General features: G+C 40.2%; 1 protein-coding gene across 5 annotated transcripts in view; it reads left to right on the forward strand.

Moving 5' to 3' along the window:
- frmpd3 (FERM and PDZ domain containing 3) overlaps nucleotides 1-24334 on the forward strand; it is an 88237-nt gene that overhangs the window by 43541 nt on the left and 20362 nt on the right. For all 5 annotated transcript variants that reach the window (XM_051954594.1, XM_051954595.1, XM_051954593.1 and 2 more), the window contains exon 2: nucleotides 935-1031. The gene's annotated coding sequence lies outside the window, so the exon portion shown is untranslated. The remainder of the gene's footprint in view (nucleotides 1-934; nucleotides 1032-24334) is intronic.

A 24334-nucleotide genomic window follows, 5' to 3' on the forward strand; every position in this document is an offset into this window, starting at 1 on the left:
TTGTAAAAGCAGTTCTGACAGCTGAATGTGCATATCTATAATTAGTTGTTTATTGTCTTTTGAAGCAAAACAGAAATCCTAATGTTTAGTCAAACACCATTTAATGTCACTATAATCAAATCATAGAGGTGCGTTTGTGCCGTTCTTAGTAAATTAATTAAAGGAGTGTGAAACAAGGCACTATTTAAATTGCTATTATGACAATACCAAAGTTTAAAGTAAGAGCAGAAGCATCACAAATACCAAGCTGTGAAAGTGACTTTCAAAAAGATTTTCCGTATCAGATTTTACTTTCAATTCGCAGATTATTTCTAAGTCAGTAACTGAATCCGACACTGCTGAGCAACAGTGACAAATTAAATCATGTTCAGGTCTACAGTACATGGATGAGACGAACAGTGACACCACTGAATACACTGGCTTTCTTTGTAGCCGATGTCACTTTTGGTCCTCTCGTTATTCATGTCCATTATTTTCCTGTTTCATTTCAAATCTGAAGAATCTGAGCATCCCCCCCCATCACTGTCAATACCTCCGAGCATAAAGCGATGTTAGCAGCACACCTTTCATCTGTTCTGTCGTACATCATTATGCAGATGTCGCTAACAGGCTTCCATAAATTGTTTTTTCATGGTCATTTATTGGCTGCATCACAGTGTCACGCATTATCACTGCAGGCAGATGAAACTAAACGTATGCATCTTAGGAACCAGTCTCAGCAAGACAACACCTGTGTCAATTCACTCACCCACGTACATAAAAATGTCTCACTGTATGTACAGTAGTGCATGTTGGATCTTACTTTACATTTTGCTGGATTTCTTGTGTCAATCCGGTAACAAACAGCCCTTTCATGTAGAAAACGGTGGGTTATTCAGCATCTACAGAGCATGACAGGCATTAAGGCTTTCTTTGCTTTTGTCTGTCTCCACAGGTGCAGACATCGCAGTCCTGGTGCTTATGTGTGTGTCTGTGGCAGCTTCCTGCTTTAAAAAAAGGACCTCCTGTCCACCAGTCAGCATTCAGAGACCGTAAGTAAAACTTTCTACCTTCCGTTCTCTCCGATTTAAAAGCAGCACATGGTTTGTGAGGAATCCTGATGTTAATCGCACACTGTGGAACTGTTTATATAGCAGAAAAGAAAACCCAATTCAAAGCTACTCTGACTATTAGAACATGAATCACATTAGGAAAGATTTCTAATGCTTCCCTCTCAGTTTGACCTAACAAGCATATAAGGCCTAATCTTAAAAGGATAAAATGTTAAATCCTCTATCAATGAGCCACAGGCAAAAGCTATACAGTTAAATTTTGCTTAAATACATAACCTCTTTCTCACTGACTGATCATGCTATAATGAACTATTTAAAATGAGTCACGCATAATTATTCCTGGTGCTTTACTCTCCAGTCTTCTCCACGTTTTCTAAGAAATATCACGTCAGAGGTTATGAACTCTGTTAGTGGAATCCTCTGTTGTTACGATATCGCAGTAAAAGGTGGCATCACGTGCACAGAAGCGGCTTCTGTTTGTGTGTGTGGGTCTTCTGCAGCTTTTGCTCACCTCTGCAATTCGGCATTGATTTCATGCCAGTGAGCAGAGGACTGATGCAGAGTAGGAGGGGGTGGGGGTCTCTGTTATAGCCAGGTACATCAGCCAGTGGCTATTGCTATGGCAGAATTTGTGTGAGGGAGTGTAATAATGCTGCAGAGTAAAACGTCTGCAGTCAATACCGTAATCAAATTTTGCTGCAGTCATAAGCAATTATGTGGAAGCGTACTGTATGTGCAATTCAAATACCATTAGAGTTATTACTGTTGCTGAAATTATACTAAAATATCTCATTCCACGATTTAAGATAAACTGATTTTTAAGCATCCATTCTTCTTCATTCTTATTAACACAGCACAGTGTAACAAACACTCTTTTTTCGCAAAAAGGAAATACTCATCCCCAGTTGGAAGCTTTCCACGATTAGCATATGAAACACAATGTTCACAAACATGTTGTTTATCCCCACAGCGCGGCAGGATTATAATCAACTCATGGGCCCACTTATTGTCTTAGAGAGGTGGATCCTTCTGCTTGTTAGGACCTCCTCTGTGTTGATTCACTGCCACAGATTGTCTCATGTTATTCTTCAATATGGGTCAGCAGCAGAGAAATGAAGATTCCCCCCCCCCCCCCCCCGTACGTCTTACGCAGCTGACAGTGGGTAGCATGCCGAGTTGATATTTACAGCATCTTTGGGGAGATGTTGGAATTGTAAACTCGCAGTCATGATGTGTCAAAAACAGAACATTTGCATTGCCAATGGAACATGCCAGGATTTATGTGTAAAAAGATGTCATTTTATCCATGCAGCTGAGTTCGTTTTAGTTCCAGTGTAGTCAGTAGTTTTCGCTTTACCAAGACACAAAATTTTGTAATTCTTTCACAGCAGGTGTAAAAGACTACGTTCATGATAGCACTGTGAGGCTTCACTTAGGCACAGCGGTGCTTTTAGCAAAATCCTACCGTCTCTGTGCTAACATGCTCATATTAGGAAGTAGGATACACTTTATTGTCCCCATAGGGAAATTTGTCTTGGACTTGTGCTGAAGTGCCTTAAAAAAAGAAAAAGAAAGAAAACATACATCATACATCACACAGAATACAAAAGTTATCAAACATACAACACCATAGTGATTCTCAGGCGTCCCTATTTAATGTCTAATAGTGTTGCAGCTATCGGTTTAATATGCTTAGCGTCTTCGTGAGCAAGGAAATTTTTCTCATTAAACACAAAGGCGTTGAGTTTTACAGTGTGTGAGATATAAAGTCATTGTCGTCTGTGTAAGATTTCACTGAAAATAGCTGCGACATTTTAACCTGCGCCCACAAGGTGGACTGAATAGCAGACAGACTGCCGCTAGCATGACCAATAAGTTTCATTTAAATGAGAAGCAAACACATTTGACATTTTCCTTGAGCTTCACAGTTGCACATTGCATCCTACAAATCACTCCTATATATCTCTGTGTTATTGCTGGAGGAGGAAAGCCAGTGTCCTTCACCACTTCACAGAAACTTGAGCAAACTATGCAGAAAGCCACCAAGGACTTGGTGTTTTGGGGACAGACAACATAGGTACAAAAAAGAGAGAGAGAGAGAGAGAGAGAAAGAAAGAAAAAAATCCTGTGTGTTCTGCCATGGGGAATATCCAACGCTACTCCAGCATATGGAAGGTGTTGTTATCACAGACGGGGAATGGAAAGTTTATTTTTCTGTGTCTCTGTGTGTGGTGGTGTGCTTGGTGATACTTTTGCTGGAAGACCCCTATTAAATCTATTGTTCGGCCTTTAATGATCTCTGTCTGTGTGTGAATGCATGCTGGTGGAGAAGAATGGTTCGGACTGACAGATCAGGTATGTATAATTGGCTGTTTGCACTGCTGGGAGGATTCGCACTGGTGGCGGAGCTTGAAAACCAAATCACTAAGTCAATACAATATTTTGTAACAAAATCGGACCTTTCCCTCATTACCTTAATTAAGAAACTTTAGTAGGTCTGCAGAGCTAATGAGGGTAAATGAACAACCCTAAGCTCTGTTTGCATGTACTGCCTACCGACAAAAAGCTACATACATTTCTTTATTACTTGTTTCCAAAGTCGGGCTTTTCTCCCAATGTCACATTACATTTGCATACTTGCATCATATAATTCACGGAATTCAGATGCACATTTATAGTATTGCTGCAGCATGCAATGGTCAAACGTCTCCTAATCTGAACCCAATTACTTGGGTTTCCGTGTGCAGCAATGACATTGTCGCATTCTGTCTGAAAGAGCCAGAAGTGAGTTACAGATAAGCCAGTTACATAATCAGAAATGCTACAGAGACACCTAAGGCCATGCAAATGTGGCTTCGCTGGAAGTTGTTAGGATCTTATTTTACACTTTTTGGGTCTCATTTCTTCCTAAATGATTTATAGGGTGATGCTGATTATGGGGTAAATGTAGGATTTATTTGCAAAAATCCCTCTAAGGTATAGCAACATTAGAAACTAATGAGGCCCCGATAAAGTCAATGAACCTTTGAACCACCCACAGGCAGGTTAGAGACCTGCTCAGAGGCTGTAGCATCTGTCAAAGCCTTTCCAAAGGTTTTCATCAAAGATAAATGTACTTTGATACAGTGAAGCTGCCGTTTAACATGGACTCCCGGCCTCAAACACCAAAGCTCTCTGGTTAAGAGGCCTCATTTTCTCTTTTGCTACTTTACTGCTGTGGAAGCTGACCCAATTCAGTGGTCGTATTGATAAAATTGATTAAATAGCAGTCTGCCATTTGAGGTTACATTGTAGAGATCTCTCCATCTGATAAGCCAAGCACCGCTGCGGGACCATGATGCATTGCTGTACTTGCTCCAGACATACTGTTCAAAGTTGTTAGAGCTGCATCAGTCAGACGAACTCATCAAAGGCTGACTGGGTTTCCAAGTGGGCAGCATTTACCAGTTCAAAACCAGCACACAGATCGTCAGCCTCTGGTAGCTCATTCTTATCGAGATACCGTGACCCTTGTCTCGCTTCATCCCTGCCCTCTCTGAGCATCTCCTGCTCTCAACTTCACTATTTATTCTCGCTTTCTTGAACTACCCCGTCTCTCACTTTTGTGTACACTGTGGATACAATTTGTTTTTCTTCCTCCTGATCCCTGTAGTTGACTGTTCTGTGATGGTGAGCTTACAGCATCCATCAAACACAGGGGATTTTCTTATCTCTGGGCCCTTGAGCTGAGAGGCTACGAGGCCCCTCAGATGTCTTTCCTCCTCCTGTTTAGATGCAGAGATGCCAACCTCTCTGGGGTGCTAACACGGTTGGGCTTGTGCCAGTCACACTGAAAGAAGGAGAGGTAAAACTGCAGTAAACACTGAAGCAGAGATTGCTTTAGTTAATCAAAGTGGGCAGAACTGTGAAATTACAATCGGCTGATCGCAGGTAGACCGTCCTTTGTTTTTGTGAGGCTGATTGAATGTAGGCCAGGTCTTTTTGTGAAATCGTTTGTGATAACAGCAGGATGTGCATGCTTAGATAAGGCAGCATGTGTGTGTGTGATGATACTGCTTACTCATGTGTTTGTGCGTCTTACAAGTGTACACCAGTGGGTGTGATCATCGTCTCCAGACTCATCAACACGGTACTCGTCTTCTGTCACAACACTGTCTGCCAATGAGTGGCTCTGTCACACTGGGTGACACAGCACTCCAATTAATCACAGAGAAGGACCACTAATGAAGTTATTATGTATTCGGAGAGTTTCATCTTGACATCCACTTTTCACACTAAAGATGTGGCTGATACAGAAATAGATGCAAAAGACCTAAAGGCATAGTGAGAATGGATTAGCAAAAAATGAAGTTTGACAAATGACGTGTAACTCCAAAAAGGGACATAATTGATTTGTATTGCATCGTCTCTACAATTGGTTTAACAATTTCCCTGCTTTTTCTACCACTTTAGTTAATTTTTGTCACAAATGTTTTTTATTTTAACGCATTCAGGAACAAAGAGCTGGCGGCCCTTCAGCCCCAGGGAGAGAAAAACAGAGACGTCATAGTCACAGCAAAATCTCTTCATTATTATGGTCAGAATTGAAGAATGCATGCTGCACTGTGCAGCTGACACTTGTTTTGGTGTTGTTTGGTTGTAAAGTAGTAGCACTCTCATAAACAATGCAAGACTGAAGGCTAAAATAATAAAGTTTTGTGTCTGACTGCACAGAGCACGGGTTGTGTAACACCATTTGCTTTGTTTCTCAGAGTGATGCAACATCCACATCAGATACTGAGCAGCTCTAACTAGTCTGCTTACACCAGCGGAGCAGCTCTGCAATAAAAACTCAACAGTATCATGAGCTATTGATGTTGAAGAGGGTGCAAATGAGACTTTTGTGAAATTTGTGTCCTCAGCAGAAGCCATGCCAAAATCTTCTTTATAAGGTCATTATGAGTGACGGGAGAAAAGTGGCAGCCATCAGCAAATTCATTTTCAACAGCCTCTGAATGCCGTCATGCGGGGCAAATTACCTTGAAGTGTGGCACTGAAATAACATGAACATGTAATGCAATCTAATATTAAATGTAATTTGAGATAAATAAAAACATTTATTAAGCTTCAGGCTGTTGGATTGTTGCATTAGACTGGAACAGCCTCCCAGAAACCCTGCGGGCAGCAGAGAGTTGATATTTTTAAAAGGCAGATTTAAGATCTTATAATTTTAGTCAGGCTTTTGATTTTTTATATTACTCTTCTTAGAACTAATATTCCATTTAATAATTTCCTTATTTAGTCACATATTTTAGTCTATTTAATGTACAGTTTATTACTTCATTTGTATATTTTTGGTTCTATTATAATTTTCAACTTTTATTTCTATCTCTATTTTAATAACAGACATTTTATTTCATTTTATCTGGTGTTTCCTTATTGAACGTGTTTTACAGGATAGTGTTTCCTGAGTTCCTCAATCCCAGTGCTTTAGAGTCCTTTATTTCTAACAGGACTTTGGTGGGTTGAGTGGAAATGGTGGTAGTTTGTATTGATTTATTTCTGCTATCTGTTATACACTTTGTATTGCATTTTATTTGTCTGAAAAGTGCCATATAAACAAGTGTGATTGATTGTAATATATTGTTTGTCCATATACAAAGATTCAGCCGCAGCTGTAACACTAACCTGCCTATTATTGTGTAGGTTCCCCTCATGCTGCTACAACATCTCTAGGTGTGTCCTGTAGTGTCTGGTAGTGGGACGCTGGCATTGGATCCTGTGGGTTGCAGGGCGAATGCTTGATCAGATTAAGATCTGGGGGTGGGTCAAAGCTTTGGGCTCTATGGTTGTGTTCCTCGAGTGCGTGTCGTCGGGGAAGCTGTCGCGTTTGGGCAATTCTGCTAGCATGATGAGGTGTTCCTGGGCTGTAAAGGTGGTATGTGTCAAAGTGACCAAAGGTTTCTCAGCGGAACAGTGCATTTGAATGGCACAATCAATGCTGGCTGATTGGCGGGGTATATAGTGAGTGTTGCCAACAAGTACTGTCCAAGTACCAGCATTTGACATTCTGGGAGAGTTAGCCTCAAGGGAAGTGCCCCCTCAGCTCATTTCACATTCAGGCTTATGGAGTTCAGTGCAGAATAAAATGAATGGTGAGCTCAATTCTTTCTAACACCTCACTACCATTTTCATTTTTTTTTTTATTTTCAGACTCGTAGTTTTCACCCTCAACCAATGCTGATGCGAACTGAGTTGGGTGATCTGCTTCATCTGGAGCCACAAAAGGCTTTTTACAACTTTTTAACGCATAAAGTAGTACAGTCCGCTAAATTTTAAAAGGTTTAAAGTGTTAAATTGGTGGATTTCCACTTTAACTGGCGAGTCTAAAGGAAAACTTTACAGATTCTTAAAGGAGGAATTACAATTTCATGCAATTTAATGATATATGAGAACTTCAACACACATTTTCATAAAAGTCTCAAGATATGTCGGACCTCTTCTCAGAGCACAAGAAGTCGTATCAAGCAGTTCAATGAGCAGGAGAAATACGCGGTATTGTAGAGATGTAGAGAAATGTATTTCTTTTGTAAGCTTCTTAGCTGTGTCTTGGTTGTAAAGACCCACAGAGTGAGCTATGAAGGCATGACCACTATGAAATGAAATGTAACTCTGTTTTAACAAACCTCTCTATCCGTGTTGGTTCAATAATTTAATTTGGCATGCAGCATTTTTGGAAACCCTAGAGTTACATTTATTAAAAGGCTGTAGGCACTCCAAATCCTTTCACTGCTGCCAGCCAACAAAATGAGTTTCAACTCGTAAGATTTAATGTTGAATCAACTTGACCTGACTGGTCATTTTTAATCATATGACAACATGCAAATTTCAGAACAAACACAACATCTAAATGCACCAGCTCTTCGCTTTTCTTGACTCCATATTTTGAGGAAATTGTCTATAAAATCAGATGCGGCATCATTTAGCACTGCATGGCATTTAGACCTGCCAAATGCTACAGGTGTCTCCATTTTATTTAACTCCTCTGAAATCGGTGGCTTGACAGCAGGGAAGCACACCCGCATGAACATCAACGTAAACACATTCACATGAGTGAAGTGCAGGGAGATGGGGAAAAAACGAATCCCAGACAGATTTGTAGCAGAATGCAAAGCAGCTTCAACACTAGAAATAGAGTTGCTGTAACGCAGAACCACATGCATGTAAAAAGCGCTTTGATAAAATGAGGGGAGCAGTAATCACCTTCATATTTTGCTTTCAGTTTGATACTAGATAATTACAACTCAATTCATACAAGCTGTGTAGAAATCCTGAATCACTGCAATAAATGGCCTGAGTAGAGCACTATTTGAGGACATCCAGTGGACAGACTGATGTAAGCCTCCAGGTGTGATCAGCCACACAGGCATTTGTCTTGCTAGTGTGCGTTTTGAATGGATAACAGTGCAGCTAAGAGAACTAGCCTCCGCTAAAGACCGGCAAGTGTTAAGAGGACGATGATGATGTGGCCTCAGGGGTTTGTACAGTGTATCATCTTACTCATAACCTCTCTGCATTCCTCATCCCTGAAGCTTACACTTCACACTGCACTGAAGAGACAGTTCTCCGCTCCTTGCTCCACATGTTGCTATGGTGATCACTGACCTAAGGAATATGCAAACCACAACCGACTAAGTCTACAGGTATTTTAGAACCAGGTGGGATTACATGAAAATACACCGTTTAACCACTGTGAGCTCGGTCATTTGCGGAATTTATGTATTTCCTGGGATCCACAGTGCATGAAAACATACATTAATGCATTAAAAGTAGATGAGTAAAAGTGTTTTTATGTAATGAATTGACTGACTTGTATGAATCGATTGATCTGCCACAACGTTGCAGATTGAGAAATATAGTCATGTTTTGCTTAAGAAAGAGAATTTATCTGTCACAAAGTTTGTATGTTGGACTGTTATTTGTAACAAACAAGCAATTTGAAAATGCAAATTTGAGCGTTTTAGTAAATACACAAATAATACATCTATCAGTGTTTGATGCATAAATCTAAAGCAGATTCTGGATATTTCAATATACTAGCAACAAATTTTAATTTTAATTATCAATTCATCTGCACATGGTTTCTTTGTTTAATCGGTTTAATGGTATTTGTACCTGGATCTTTGTGAGGAGCAGTTTGAGTTGTAGATCTGCAGAGAGATGACTGTTGGTTCATCCTCTCTTTCTGACACACCCTCAAACATGTGTTCGACTTGATTTTAGGGTCAGGGTCGAGGTTTTTGTGGAATGCATTGTGCCAATAACACAAATACAAACATGTGTTTCTGCAAGAACTCTAATGATGATGCATTTTCTAATTTCAAAGTAATATCCGGAGAACGCCCAATAGCATAATGGGGCTTAATGTATCCGCACACAGCACTGTTTGCGTACAGAAGCTGCTTGCATATATCTACATGCTTAAAGATTTGCTGTCTGGGATTCATTATTCGGCTACACTGTGTACTTCTCTCACACAGACAAACAGTCGCACACCCACACATGCCTGTGCATGTGTGTGATGTAAAGGCTTTCTGGAGCATGAAATAAGCTTTCCTAGGGAACAGTGAAGACGAGAGCGGCTGGTGTCCCCTGCTATTTCTTAATTAAGTACACACAGCTCTCATCTTAAAATCGTAAATGTCACCTCAGAGCTTCTGGCTACCGTTCCAGTCCTTCCTCTTGGTTATGGCTTTTAAGTGAAATACAGAAGTGCAGTTCGAGCAATGCCGCAATTGGCCATTCTCTTAATAAGACACCAGCTGCAGGTCATTCCTTATTTTTGTAATCCCGACGATACTGGTAAAGATCAAATTTAGCGCATAATCTGACTGAAAATAGAATCTTGTGCAATGCATCAGCTGTCAAAACACCGAAGAGCCGCTTTTTCAAAACAGGTAAACAGACTCTCGATCCCCCCCCGTCTATTTTTCCTGCCTCTGTATCACACTCAAGAATGTGTGATGCTGTTATGTGTGCATCTGCGTGATGTGCTCTGGACTGTGATGAGCCAAAAGGAGGTAGCTTGATGATAACAAACATATCGGCGCTCAGCACCTGTCTGCCTGCCTCCTGACTGACTGAGTGCGCAAGCTGATTGCATGTGGACTGTCTCTTATTGTCACAAAAAAAACAGAAAAAAAAATTAAATGAGGAAAGAAAGTGTGGTGTGCAGACTTTCTTGCCAATTATAAATGTTCTCCCTACATTATAGAAAAAAAATTGCACAAAAAAAATTCTGACTTTTCCTTTTTTGTTGCTTTGATCAGGAAAAGTGAAGCTTCGAAGAAAAAGCTGCTTCTAGCCACATAAAGCAAACAATTTTGTCTGAACCCTGCCAGCCTCGGTGCATTTGTCACCGTGGAACAAAAAGCAGCAGTGGTCCTGCTGACAGGTTAGCTTCTGTCAGGACGGTTACACGCCTTTCAGCTTGTTTTACCTGTGCTATAATGGGCCTGCCAGCTCTGATCATATGTCTCCAGCACGGTTTCTTTTATGCGCTCTAAAAAATAGTGCCTTTAAATATCTTTTGTCTTGTCAGTAGAACCAGATCTTATTACCTAGAATGGCTCATAAACACATAATCGGTCTTTCTAGCCATTATTTGTGCAGTGTTTGGTTTTTGTCGGCAACAGAGTAGCAGAAAGAAGCCCGTAAATGTTCCCTGCGTCACAAAGTGCAGCCATAATTTATCTTAAAGATATAATACTGAACATTTCTGCATTAAAATGCTTAAAAACACCACCCGATCTTATACGCGTTGTCCCAAATGTTTCCAGAAGCGTTCCAAACCAAGAGAAGTCTGTGATTTTGTCAATGTACTTGATTTTGGTCACCTGTTGAGGCCTTCCTGTAGAGAAACACAGTGACCTCTGAATGAAAAATCAGGAAAGAAAAGGAAAGAAAAAGGTGAACTAGTTAGCTAGCCAGTCTGTTGTTTTTTTTTTTTCTTTTTGCCTCTGTGTTAACAACAGCCAAGATCAGAGGCATTTACTTTCGCCATCTATCCGGTCATCCATCTGTCCCATTCCTGTAAACGCAGAATCACTTGAACACCTGGAGGGACCTTCTCCAGCTTTGCGCATATGTTAGATTTTGGTTGTCAAAGTTCATTAGGACCTTACAAAACACATATGTGGACGTAACCTCAGAATTAATTTGCTATCCAAAAGGTCAAGGGTCAAGTATGGACTAACAGGAATGTAAACTTTAACTTGACAGGTTACGATGATCTGATTCTTTTCATTTTGCTCATTTGTTACTTATCACTTCTAATTATGTTAGTAAAATTATTTTGACCGTAGTTAGAAAAGCTGGGTGGCCACACTACTGAATTTACCATGTGGCATGAGATACAGTAAATGTGGCAATTAACAGTATGCTAGCCAATGCTACTTATGGCCATTTCATGAGAATTGAATAGCATAAATATGTGCCTGAACACAACTTTTTTTTTTTTTTTAATATGACAGCTCGTCCATGAACATGACTTCTATCTGATTCAAGTCAGACAAATTGTCATCAGCTCTGGTGAACACAACAATTTCTACATTAGTTCATATCAAACTATGGCTGATTTGGCAAAAATGTTATATGCAGTAAGTGCTATGCAAATAAAAAGACAAAGCAGCAGTATGCCCAAAGAATCTGGATGTCGTATGGATTTCAAAAAACGAATGAATGACCAGTCTAACTCGCCTGAAGTGTCACTGCAATGCAACAGGCAGGAATGTTCACAAAAGCCATCTACAGTCATTTTTAAGTCTAATCTAATCATTGTGACTTATGTGAAATGACGGGGGAGACATTAAATCATTTTTTAATGCATTTCATTGAAATTCTCTATCTATTGAATGGGGAAAACCAGCAGTGCATTACAATAAAAATTACTGTGAATCCACAAGTTTGAAGAAAAGACACCAGGTTAGATCAAAGCAAGGACACCACATTACACTTCCAGTGAAGTTACAGTATGTGACAAAACACAGGTGAATCTAGGATGTAATCTATCTGCAATCAGATGTCGTTTATTTTTTCAGAAAAAGTCTTGAGCATACCGCTTACACGTCTGTCTAACACCAACCGCAGTATCTAATTAACTTTTAACTGTATTCCATGCATATATTTCTATGTTTCTACTTCACACCACTCCTCACCCCCACACATAAACAAACACTGCACTGCACAAACCTCTCAGCGCCCCTGTCATAACACCACCACTTTGCAATCAAGTTTGCTTTCACAAACTGTACACACATGGCTGAGCACAGGCTATCACAGTCGTGGAAAGGAGGGGAGAGCAGAGGAGCTGTGACAATTAGCTCAGACAGGGCCAGGGCCTCAGAGAGAGAGGCGGTGTGCAGCCACCGCTAACCACTCAACACTGAAGGGACATTCAATTCTGCAAGTCCACCACCGACACAGCAAGGTAAAATACTCTATAAAATGTTGGATGTCATTATACAAATGTTCTACCATTCTTTATGAACATTTCCGCTTTTGTTTTTGAAGAAAATACTATGTTTCAGAGCCTGTAGACAAAGAAGTACGAAGGGAAAATGATATTAGAGTCAAAGAACAGCTAACTTACTACAAAGTGACAGGCTTACACAAAAGAGGCTATGCTTGTTATCTGTGACACAAATAGACTCATCTTTCTCCTATTCTCGCCTTTACCATCGTCACACAAGTGTTCCCAAATGCACTGGAGGTGTAGTGTAGTACTGGTTACATAACAGGGATTGATCCCTTCAAATGGTCCTGCAAAAGGCTCGGTATGACAGACCACCCAGAGCATTACCTGCAATCTTGTTGATTATCTCCACATTCACATCGATTGCCATGTGGTTCCTCCCCCCCTCATACTCAGTTATCACTCTGTGGTTGCTGATACAGAGCTACCTTATTGATTGCACCCCATTAACAAGGATAAAAGAGCACAGTTGCAGTCTGATTCATCACAAATCATGGCGGAACCATCACTCCATGGGCCACCTACACTTTATCACTGAAATAAACATCCTTCCACAGGTGGACTTTCCACCATGTACCCTCAATGAAATGAATTCAGAGTTTAGAGCTTGAAGGACTTGAGGAGCTGAGTGTGTGGCTGGATTTATACAAGTCTAAAGGAAACGATAGAAGATTCTGTCTTCTAAAAGCTGCACCTTCTCTATTAATTGTTCTGACTGAATGCCTCTAAAGTCAGTATCAGCGGGGAAAAACTGCTCTGGAGACTGTGCCATTTTGAAAACAATAAGCAGATATTTAATGGTGAAATGCTCGATATATCATGGCTCCAGCAGGACAGCGTCATGTTGACTGACAGCAGTAGCTTAGCACTAAAAAAAAAAAAAAAATTCACCGAGCCTGCTTATTTATTCTTTGTACGATATGAAGGAACCTTTTTTTTTTTCAAATATTGAACACCCCGACTAATGCTTGCAACTGAATTACACATGACAATGACAACCGCAACACGAACTGCATGCAGTCAGCGGTTCTGCTTCAATGCAATAGTCAAGCTCTTTTAGATGTGTGCACCACAGCAAGCTACATATTCCTCTCTCCTCTCCTTTGCCCAGGGTGCATTAAATGGATTAAAGCACTACGAGCAGTCAAGCATACATTCATTTCCTCCACACTGAGGGTGAGAGAGAGACAGCATATTACGGAGAGTCACAGAGTCCCTGGACCATCTTTCCAAATCAAAGACAAAAGATTAAAATCTTCCAGAGTAGATACAATCTTCTTCATTAAGCAGCTTTGACGGCTCAGTGTTTGTCTTCTTGTTTTGTCCGACTTGAGCAGGAGTTGGCATACTTATATGTGAAGGCTTTATCAGTGGAAATAAATTGAAGAAAAAAAACTGGGTTGAAGTGAAAATGAGATTATGCTTCTATAGACAGGTTTGATGTTGGATGGCGTTAATTAAAGTTTAGCATGTGTTAGAAACTATAGAATATAAAAGCTGAGAATTTTTCTATACTGCTGATCACTTTAATTCAAATAAACCCCTTCAGATGTATCTTCTTGGTTACAGAATAATATTCAGGCAAGTCACATGACGTATGTAGGAGCATGACAAAGATCTATTCTCACCATGTCAGCAGAGATTGGAGAGGAGCTCCCAATTGCTTCAAATTCTGATTATTTTTATTCACTTATGTATTTATTTTTTGCATTTTCATGGGTGTTTTTGTACAGTTTCACTATAATATAATTTTTGTCTGGCTGCAACTATAAAAGCATCACTTAGCTCCTTAAATGATGTTAGAGGTCACCTGACCCCAGTCTTCTAAATTAATTCCTATTCAAATGAATTAAAGTAATTTGCATTGGGGAAAAAATGTTATGGAAGAACTATTGCCTGGATTCTGTTCATTGATAAGGTGTTAAAATACAGAAAGCCCATAAAGCTGCAAAGTACACTACAGTACAGAATAAATTGGGATGTGCAATGCACACCAAAAACTGTATTAACTTTCCCATGTCCTCTAATATGTTGTGCCATGTTCGTAACCTTTTACTCGAGTCCCAGTATAATCACCAGTACTAAAAATAACACAGCACAGTTAACCTTTTCACAGATATCCTCTAAAGAAAAATTACATACATCGTAAATTCCTCTAAATGCCAGAATACCATTGGACACACACCGTGATCAGCAGTGTTATGCACTGGAAAATAATGGAATCATTCTGGTCAATGTCGTGTTCGTGCTTTTCGGGTGAAAATTCACATTATGTTCTTTAATCACTGGAAAATAAATGAAATTCTGAAAACATTAATACATTTTGCTTCATGTCAAAGATGTTGATTCTTGAACCAAGAACACAATCTATCACTGATGTTATCCAGCTGCTTTGGGTAACTTAAACCTTAACTTAAAGATGTCGAAGGAGAAAGCGAATTAAAATGCACCAACGTGGATTTTGAAATCACCCCATTAGGCAATTCTGACAAAACCACTGATTAGGCAAAGGTTGTGATTATGGTTATGGATTTATGGCTGAAGGTTGACCAATGAAAATACTTAGGGTTCAGGAAAGACTGCAGTTAACAAAAATACAAACATTAACTGCAGGTCTGTGACGGAAACATAACTGGTACGGCTGCTTTAACAAAAAACAAATAAATCTGAGTTGGTAGTAGATAGCCTGCAGACTGTATTTCAGCTTAAAGGGAAAAATGAACAGGTATTCACTGCTAAGATGTGGCAGATAGCTACTGGCTTGACAGAGCTACCAAATAGATTGCACACGTTTTGTATATTGCAATTCGAAGTTGCATTAAAATATGCATTGAAGTGGAATACTGCTGGAGTTTTTACTGTAGAAGGTCAATGAAAATAGCTGCCCTCTCAGAGCCTGGTTCTGTTGAAAGTTTCTTCCTGTGGAAAAAAAGCAGTTCTTTGCATTTTTCACTACGAGATAATATTGTAGGGTCTTGACCTTACAATGTAATGTGACTTCTATATTGAATCAGCACCACATACTGTATATAAAACTGAATTGAGCTGAATTGAATATATGCAGCCATGAAGTTATGGTGCATTATGAAGACGATGTATGTCCGAATATTATTGCCGGAGCATACCACGATATATAAAACACCATTTGTGCCAATTGTTTGATAGATTGAAAAATCTGAAATGTCAGAGAAAACAAAAGCTAAGCAACAGCCGCTGGACTTCTGCCAAAGCTTGAAGCAGGAGAGGAGTGAGGCCTAGATGAACCCAAGTGAGCAGGCAGCAGGAGCACAGCGGCACAGCAGGCCACATAATTACACACCCTGATGGTGCAGTCACTTGGTATTCTCTGCACACCCACTAAAACATACCAGCACTAGATAAGTCAGTGGTGAGAGACAGAAGGGGGGGGGGGACGAAGAGAGACAACTGTTACAGACGCCCAGAGTTCAGACAGAGCCACACAGCAGGGAGGCTGGGTTACAAATCAGTCTCTTGCTGTTGTCTGTACCTGAGCCTTCTGGCAGAGAAAACCAACCCTCGAGGTTAAATGAGCAAATTTATCGTTTTACTAAGTGATGTATAATCTTCAGAACAGGTGGAATCACATCATTACGTCAATAAACGCAACCACTCTCTGGCTAAAAAGCTGCTGGAAACAACAAAGATGCACCTCACTGAGCAATGTGAGAGAGGTCAAACTGGATATTGTGATTACGGAGGTGTTGCAGTGGTGTGCCCACATCTTGTTATTCTTACATGTAATTGAAAGACACAGTACGAACCGTTGTTACAGGCAAGCTAATTAATATATTCTATTTGGCTTCTTATGTTGCTGTGCGGAAATGAACAGAGGAGCTGGTAACACCACTTTTTAAGCAGTTAATCAGGCTGCATGAATTACAGAGAGCGGGTTTGTGGAAGTGTGTCTAAGATTTGTTTACACTTTGAAATGAATACAAGCACAAATATAGAAGCCGCCGAGCGTATGGGAAATGAGCTGCACACTGCAGAGTGAAGAGAGAGGACCAGTTTATTGGTAGTCACAAGAGGGTGGAGTCGGGAGGGCCGTGGGGGTGATATCTCATGGGTGGCAGCGATGGGAGGAGGCGGAGGAAGGGGGGGAGGCAGCCATGCTGTATTTCGTAAAGAATGAGTGTCTCTCTGTGTCGTTTCGCTGTCAGCCGAGCTGCTGAGAACTGTGTGCTTCACTGAAGGGTGACAGCAAAGAGACAGAGCCGCTCTGCTGCTGTCACAGCCACTCTGCCTCTCAGTTTTCAGCTGTGGGCAACTGGATGCTGTAACTGGCTACATGCTGCAGGACCTGAGTTACAGTCAAAGCCAACTGTTAGCTAATGGTCTCATTTATAGCCCTCTGAAAAAACTAAACAACAACAAAAAAAAACAGGAAGAAGTCTGGAATTGATTTTGCAAAGGTCAGGAGTATTAGCCTTTTGTTGTAGCTTGGTTTCACTGCTAACACTTAAGCCTGCTGTCTTATTTACAGTATTTATATGTCTTGAAAGGTTAGGTTGGGTAAATAACAGGAAATAGATCAGGAATGAAAACCGAAGCAGACACGCAGTCTGTACAGAACAGATTTAGAGTCCTGAACAGGCGGCTTGGTAAACTTTGAGAAGAGAATAATGCTACGCGTGCATGTTTTCGCCTTTCAGCTCCTGAATGATGAATCAAAAGTAGTCAAGTGGAACTTCCCCAGCCTAAGAACATAGATTCAGAATAACCAGCCAGGGAAACTGCAGCCACTCCCTATCTAAAGAATCTTATTGGAATATGACGGCTGATCGCTTCTCTGTATTGCTTTTTTACTTAGGAATTATTCTTCACTCTTTCCTTCTGTGCACGTGTTTCATTTGATTTATTTTTGTTTTACCTTTTAGTGCTTTGCAACTTCATTTACTTTTAAAGCTAGTTCTCCACTGCTGCTCTTTCACACCGACACAATATAGTGAGACAGTTAAACGCACTAAACAGAACTGTTGCGGTGAAAATGTAGAGCAGAGAGGGCTCAGTGTGCAATGATATTATTTAACTTATTTTTTCAGTAATTCTGCATAATTTGCATTATTTCACATATATATATATATATATATATATTTTTTTTTTTTATTTGACTACTTGTAAAAATGTTGAGGCATTTCTTTTTATTACTGCCTCTCATATATACTGCAAGAAATTGGCTCTCAGCAAACCAGTGGGTGTGCACTTTCATAAAAGTAGATTCAAACAGAAGGTTAAAGAGATTGGCTCTATGCTCACCAAACCTTAGTGTTATGGAGATGCAGCTCTGCACTTGGCTGGTTCCATCTCCCCAAGCCTTTCCTTTCTGCAGGAAATTAAATTCGGCTCATACTGTACAGGGATTATAGCATTCAGTAGTGTATCACAGGTATGTAAAACGCTCGCAGCCACAAAAAAAGACATGCTAAAGCCTAAGTTTTATGTTAAATAGGTAGATGGATGACCAGTAATAATAATAACAACAACAACAAATGGTCTATTTCAGTGTCAGACAGTTTTATAGTGGCTAAGGTAATGTATTCAAAAGCTGGGAAGATGACTGAATATTATATACGTAGTAGAGTCCAGTGCAGATGATGATAATAGCAAAAAAAAAAAAAAAAAAAAAAAAGCCTACATTGTTTTCGGCTTTCATTAGCTAGAGCAGTCATGTCTTCCTTAATATTTATGGCAGGAGTCACACATGACCACATGAATAGCACCACAGTGTCCCACATTAAAGTCTGCCCCTTGCCCTCTATAAACCTTTTATTTATGGCCAGGGAAGTAAAAGAAAGTCGTAACAAGCTATTACATGGATGAGGTGCATTTCTTAACCTCGTCCGCCCTTTATCAAGGAAGATCCTGCTCAGCGACCCACAGAAACTGTCAAAGCCGAACATCTGTTTGGCTAACCTCTGCCTCCCATCTCTCCTCTGCGACAGACCGGCTCTTAACTACCATGCTGATCCATCTCGGCTCACTGCCCTTTCTCGGCGTACCATAAACGTTTGTGTGTCTGCGTAAAAGAGCTCAGCTCAGTGGTGGTTTTTACTGCAAAGGTATGTTTTAACTGACTCAGGTGCTGTCAGACACAGTATTCCAAAAGCTGTTGCAGCTCAATTGTTAATTCTAAATGCATTTATTTTAGAAACTCTCTGCATTCAGGAACTATACCTGGGGTAAACAATAGAGTAAATAAAAGGCATTGTGCTACAATGCAAACTAATAAGGTCCATGGCTGTAGCTAAGAATTATTTACATAATTAATTAATCTGGTAGTTATTTTCTTGAATAGGTAATTAGTCATTTTGTATACAAAAGTGAAACAAAATACTGAAAGTTGGCAATTACAATTGTTCTGAGCTCACACTAACCTATTTAAATGTCAGACTCACTCTAACACCCAAAGACGTGTTGGTCAAATACATGGAGAAAACAAACAAATGGTCAATACTGACAAACCCAAAGAAAGAAAAAATATTTTTAAAAAGACAATTTAAATGTATGCAAATTAATTAGCAATAAATTTATTGCTGCCTTCCTGTTTCAGTTCTATTTAGAACATAGTGATTGTTCCCTGGGCTGCACAGTGGCTTCATGGTTAGCACTTTCACCTTGCAGCTAGAAGATCCCTGGTTCACCTCCCCGCTTCCCAGGATCTTTCTGTATGGAGTTTGTATGTTCTACCTGTGCATGCGTGGGTGTTGTCCTCCCACAGTCCAAAAACAAGTTCAGGTAACTAACTGTCTGTTGGTGTAAATTTCAGTGCCATTAACTTCATCTGCCAATTATTTGTTTAATGTTTTCTGGAAAAAATAATTCAGTTTGTTTCTATACAACTAGTCCTTTTCCAGTGTTGTGCATACAGTGGCTGTGTTATGTTAAAATGTACCGTGTTTGCAAGACCACTTTACGCAGCGATAAGGTCACTCCCCAAAAAGGTTTTCCATCGTTAACGTCTTGAGTCACTCCTGACTTGGCAGATTCACATCCCTTGTTGTGTAACTTGGCATGCCCCATCACCATGATTGCTGCTGTTGTTGGTGGACCCCCTGGTTAGACATCAATTCACACCTTGAGGCATGTGAGTCCTGGGTCCTTAATAGCCCATTAGCTGTGTGACCTGAAGTGGCTATAAATTGTGTAACTCCATTAGTCAGTTAGAACTGAAGAAGCCTCTTGGATGAAGGTAAAACGTCTGCAAGAACCAACAAGAAAAGTCCGGCTGATTTCTACTGAAGCTCCTACGATTACCATGACCTGGATGACTGAGAATCTACACAGACAAAAAAAAGCACCACATTTATGGCCTCATGGGATTTAGGAGGTGGCTGGGAGGTGATGCACAAAGCTCTTGACTTCTAACACCACACACTGGAGTTAATCTTTAGTCAAAGTCCAAGAAAGGTCTTGTTTTTTGTTAAATGTAGACCATGATCTTTTTCCTGACCTTATCCTTAAGTGCTGCTAGTACTCAAACACAACCACAAAAAGGCGGAATAATGCTGTACTTACTACAGAAAAATGTTGTACTGTAAAATAAAGCTGCAATTTTTGCTTTTTGAATGACTGAAAACATTGAACAATTACCACACTAGTTGCAGATTTGTTTTCTATCACCAACTTGTTTCAGATTTTTTCTGTCATCATACCAAAATAAGGTATGCTAAGTCAAGATCACAACATAATGATTCTTTGATTACAATGGAACAATAATAATATAAATCCACCCACATCCTTTACAGCCTTGCACAGAGAGCAATAAGGTTACAGAGACACACTACAGAGACAGATTGGTACCCAGCAGGTAAAAGAGCAAAATGAAACACTCAGAGAAAGAGCAGAGTGATGACAACTTAAACTTTGGTCCTGTAACAGTGAAAATCTTGGCTGGCACCAGCAAATCGCTGCTCTTTAGCAGTGGGGTTGTGGGGTTAAGCTGGTCTGCAAAACTGTGCACTCTGGAAAGTTGGATATTAATTTCCATGTTGTGGTGAAGGTCATGTGGTGGAATGATCACATTAAAAATGTAGGAGTGAGTCAGAAGAACAGCTAAGCCCAAAGCCAACAGGTCAGCTAAGTCCAGTCAAGTGGAACCAAGAACCCTTCAAACATGAGGCCAGGCAGATGCTGCTTTTTTTATTATACTTATGCATCAGGGTGTGCCAAATAGAATTTTTTGCCCCTGGGTTTGTCATTGAGAATCTTGTTTTTCTAACTCATCTGATACCTGCATGACCTCTTTATGTTCTTAGGCTTACTCTGCACTTGTAGACATAATTGATGCTGATACAAACAAACCTTGTCATTCACAGCATGCCAAGGTGTCATGAGTTTTTTGTACATCAAAAGGCATGCAGAAAAGACAAAGATTGGTAGCCTTTTGACAAAATAAATAAAACAGAGAGAGGCTGAAGTGCATACTACTAGAAGCACATGGGAATTAATCATTGATGTGTGACCTGGGTAGATACATATGTTTATACTGCTCAGATAACACTATAAGACACAGTATGATAAAGCCTGTCCACTATCATTTATCTTCATTTGTCTTGGTCGAGGCGCTAACAAAAACAGTGACTCAGTGAGGAGGAGGCAGAGATGTGGAGGGAGTTCATTTCAGGTAGCAATGACAGGATGGCAGTGTCTTAACAAAGTTACAGCTTTCACTGAAAACTGTTTCTAGAAGGATGTTTGTGTCCCATGACTTCAGTTGTGGCTTAATGGAATTTTGTCAGGGATGAACAGAAAGAGACCCAAGTGCAGATGCAGACTGTGCTGGCACGCTGTGACAAAAGCAGACAAAGAGTAATGAAGAAACTTACAGGAGTGGCAAAGGTGAATGAATGAAGACGGGCGGGTAATCCAGGATGAAATATATGCAAGATTAAATGAGCTAATCCAGAGGAATCAAAAGACCTGATTAGGAGGACAAGACACAGGTGAAACTGATCAGGTCAAACAAAAGAGGGAAAGAGGAACAAAGAACAGAAGTAAAAACACAAGTGACACCTGAGGAAAGGCATTTTCAGAATAAAGCAGGAAGTGAAACCTACACATAGACAGAGATATAGGAATGGAAAATTGAAAACACACAGGAATGAATCACAAAAAAAGACACCAAAACCCCAGAACATTAAAACATTTGGAAAGGAAGGCAAATTGGTGTGCTGTATCTTCCACAGCTCCACTGTGAAAAAGCCCCGATATCTCCAAATCTTCTTCCCCACTGTCCTGTCAGACCTTAAGTAGTCTTTAACCAACACTATCAGTCATGTTCCAAACATTTTCAAAATCGATGTCTTAAAAACCATTCATTATATAAAAGCAGATACTTTCAGTAATTTGCTTTTTTTTTAAAAAGAAAAACAATGATCCTTGCATTGTCGTTGGTAAATGGTAGATGGGCTGTATTTATATTGTGCTTTACTATATTGTTTAGGCTTTTAGTCTTTTACAGTATTATCTTGTTAGGATTGATTCAGCTGTGGGGGGAAATAGGAGAAAGCAGAATGTTTCAAACTTGTATGCATTACATTTAGCCATTTTAGCTTTATTTGCTTTACTTCTAACTACCTTTCATGCGGTCTAAATCGTAACTATAATTTTTTTGTGCTACAACTCACTCTGATCATTGGGAGACATGTCCTGTGTCATTTGTTGATCACTGTAGAAATAAACATAATATTATGCTTCACATAATAACATCACTCCAACACCAATTTTAAAGTCCATTCATTCGCTTTATGTCTTCTTTCAAAGTCATGGTTTATTTTCTTTCAAATTAGCTGTGCTGCTCCACTGTCATTCATTCAATGTCAACTCAAAAGAGTAGAGCCAGAATCACCCAAGGTTGAAAAACAGCGGTATAGAAATTCCTCAGAAACCCACAATTGAGACATTTACGCATCATGGGCACATATTGTACAAAAGCCATGTATACACTTATAAATCTGTGTGACTGTAGCACAACATTAGGTAGTTAATGTCAGCGAGCTTTTAGATCCACAGGTCCGAAATTGGAAAGTGGACATCAAAAAGTGGGCAACTGTTGGAAAGACACAAGTCACGAACATCTATTTGTAAGCATTCAGTGGACATCCTCAATGCAAATAATTACACCCCAAAGAGCCAATTAGTGGACAACAGCTTCAGGAAGTGAAAGTGAAAAAGCAGCCAGCATTAGTTTGATAAATGTGCACCATCTGCCACAACTTGGGAGTGTTTTTGTTTACCTGGAAGAAAGGATGCAGTGATGCTATTCAGGTGAACACACCCAGAGACAGGCAGGGAGATGAGTCCTGCAGCGGCACAGATCTTTTCGACTCTATCTTGGACAGGAATTATGTGGACAGCATGTCAAGTGAGGCTTACAGAGACTGAATTTTTATTGTTTACCTGGCAGCGGGGATAAAAGTCGTATTCTGAAAAAAATTACCTGCAATAGTGAGACAAAATGGGAAAAAGCGGGACAGATATGAGATACAGCGAGAGAAGCTTTAGGTTATTGTTGCTGTGAATACAAAACATGTGTATGGGAATTATAGGATAAAGTTAATAGCTATTTCTGACAGACTGAATGAAGCCATGTCATTGTGATGAAGGACAGGAGGGAAGGGACTTTTGAGATAAAGATGAAAACGCAATGTGAGCTGCTTTTTAGTCAGACGACTGCCTCGGATTTTAAATGATCCAAGCCTGCAGATAAAATACACAATGAAAAGTTTATCAGAAAAGGATGCCCAGGACAAACTTTCATATATTAGCCTTCACTTTCCCCTCAGAGTGAACTGATTGTGTTGTCCTGTGGGATTTCTGCGGGTCTGGCTGGGGCAGCTCGCATTGACAGAAAGGATTAGGCTCGTTGCCGATAGCTTCATTTGATTGGCTCTCTCAGTGCAAAGGCCTGTCTATCACAACGAGTCAAATCCTTTCAAAAAACAGCAAACATATTAAGCAGAAGTTTTATCAGAGCCTGCGACTGAAAACAGATTGAAGACGGTGGCTACCACACTGCCAGAATGACTTTCATATTTGCAGCTTTCTAGAGGCCAAACATGTGACAGGCAAAGTATCTTTGTCTGGGAAGGCTCATTTCACAGTACACTGGGGAGATTATTGTGTCGCCTCTTTCATAATCCTAACAGGATTTCTCCAGAATCAAGGATTTGCTACATTTGATACAAAATGTTGGCAGCCAGCTCTTTGGGCTGACAGAGGCTTTCTCAGTGATTGGATGTGAAGTGTGCAACATGACTTTAAATACATGTGTACAAAAAATTAGACATAGCAACAACTGCAATAAGATCAATAATCTTCATACTGGGCTGCACAGTGGAGTAGTGGTCAGCACTTTCGCCTTGCAGCAAGAAGTTCCCCGGTTCAAGTCCCAGCCTGGGCGTGGGATCTTTCTGCATGGAGTTTGCATGTTCTCCCTGTGCATGCGTGGGTTTTCTCCGGGTACTCCGGCTTCCTCCCACAGTCCAAAAATATGCTGAGGTTAATTGGTTACTCTCAATTGTCCGTAGTTGTGAATTTGAGTGTGATTGTTTGTCTGTATATGTAGCCCTGCGACAGACTGGTGACCTGTGCAGGGTGTCCCCTGCCTTCGCCCGAGTCAGCTGGGATAGACTCCAGCACCCCCCATGACCCTAATGAGGATACAGCGGTGTATCGATGATGGATCTTCATTCTGCCGGCTAGTTGTTACTGCAACAATTAAACATGGTGAAAGATGTGCACAGAGATA

This window comes from Acanthochromis polyacanthus, chromosome 10, assembly GCF_021347895.1.
Source record: "Acanthochromis polyacanthus isolate Apoly-LR-REF ecotype Palm Island chromosome 10, KAUST_Apoly_ChrSc, whole genome shotgun sequence".
In the NCBI taxonomy this organism is placed as follows: Eukaryota; Metazoa; Chordata; class Actinopteri; family Pomacentridae; genus Acanthochromis; species Acanthochromis polyacanthus.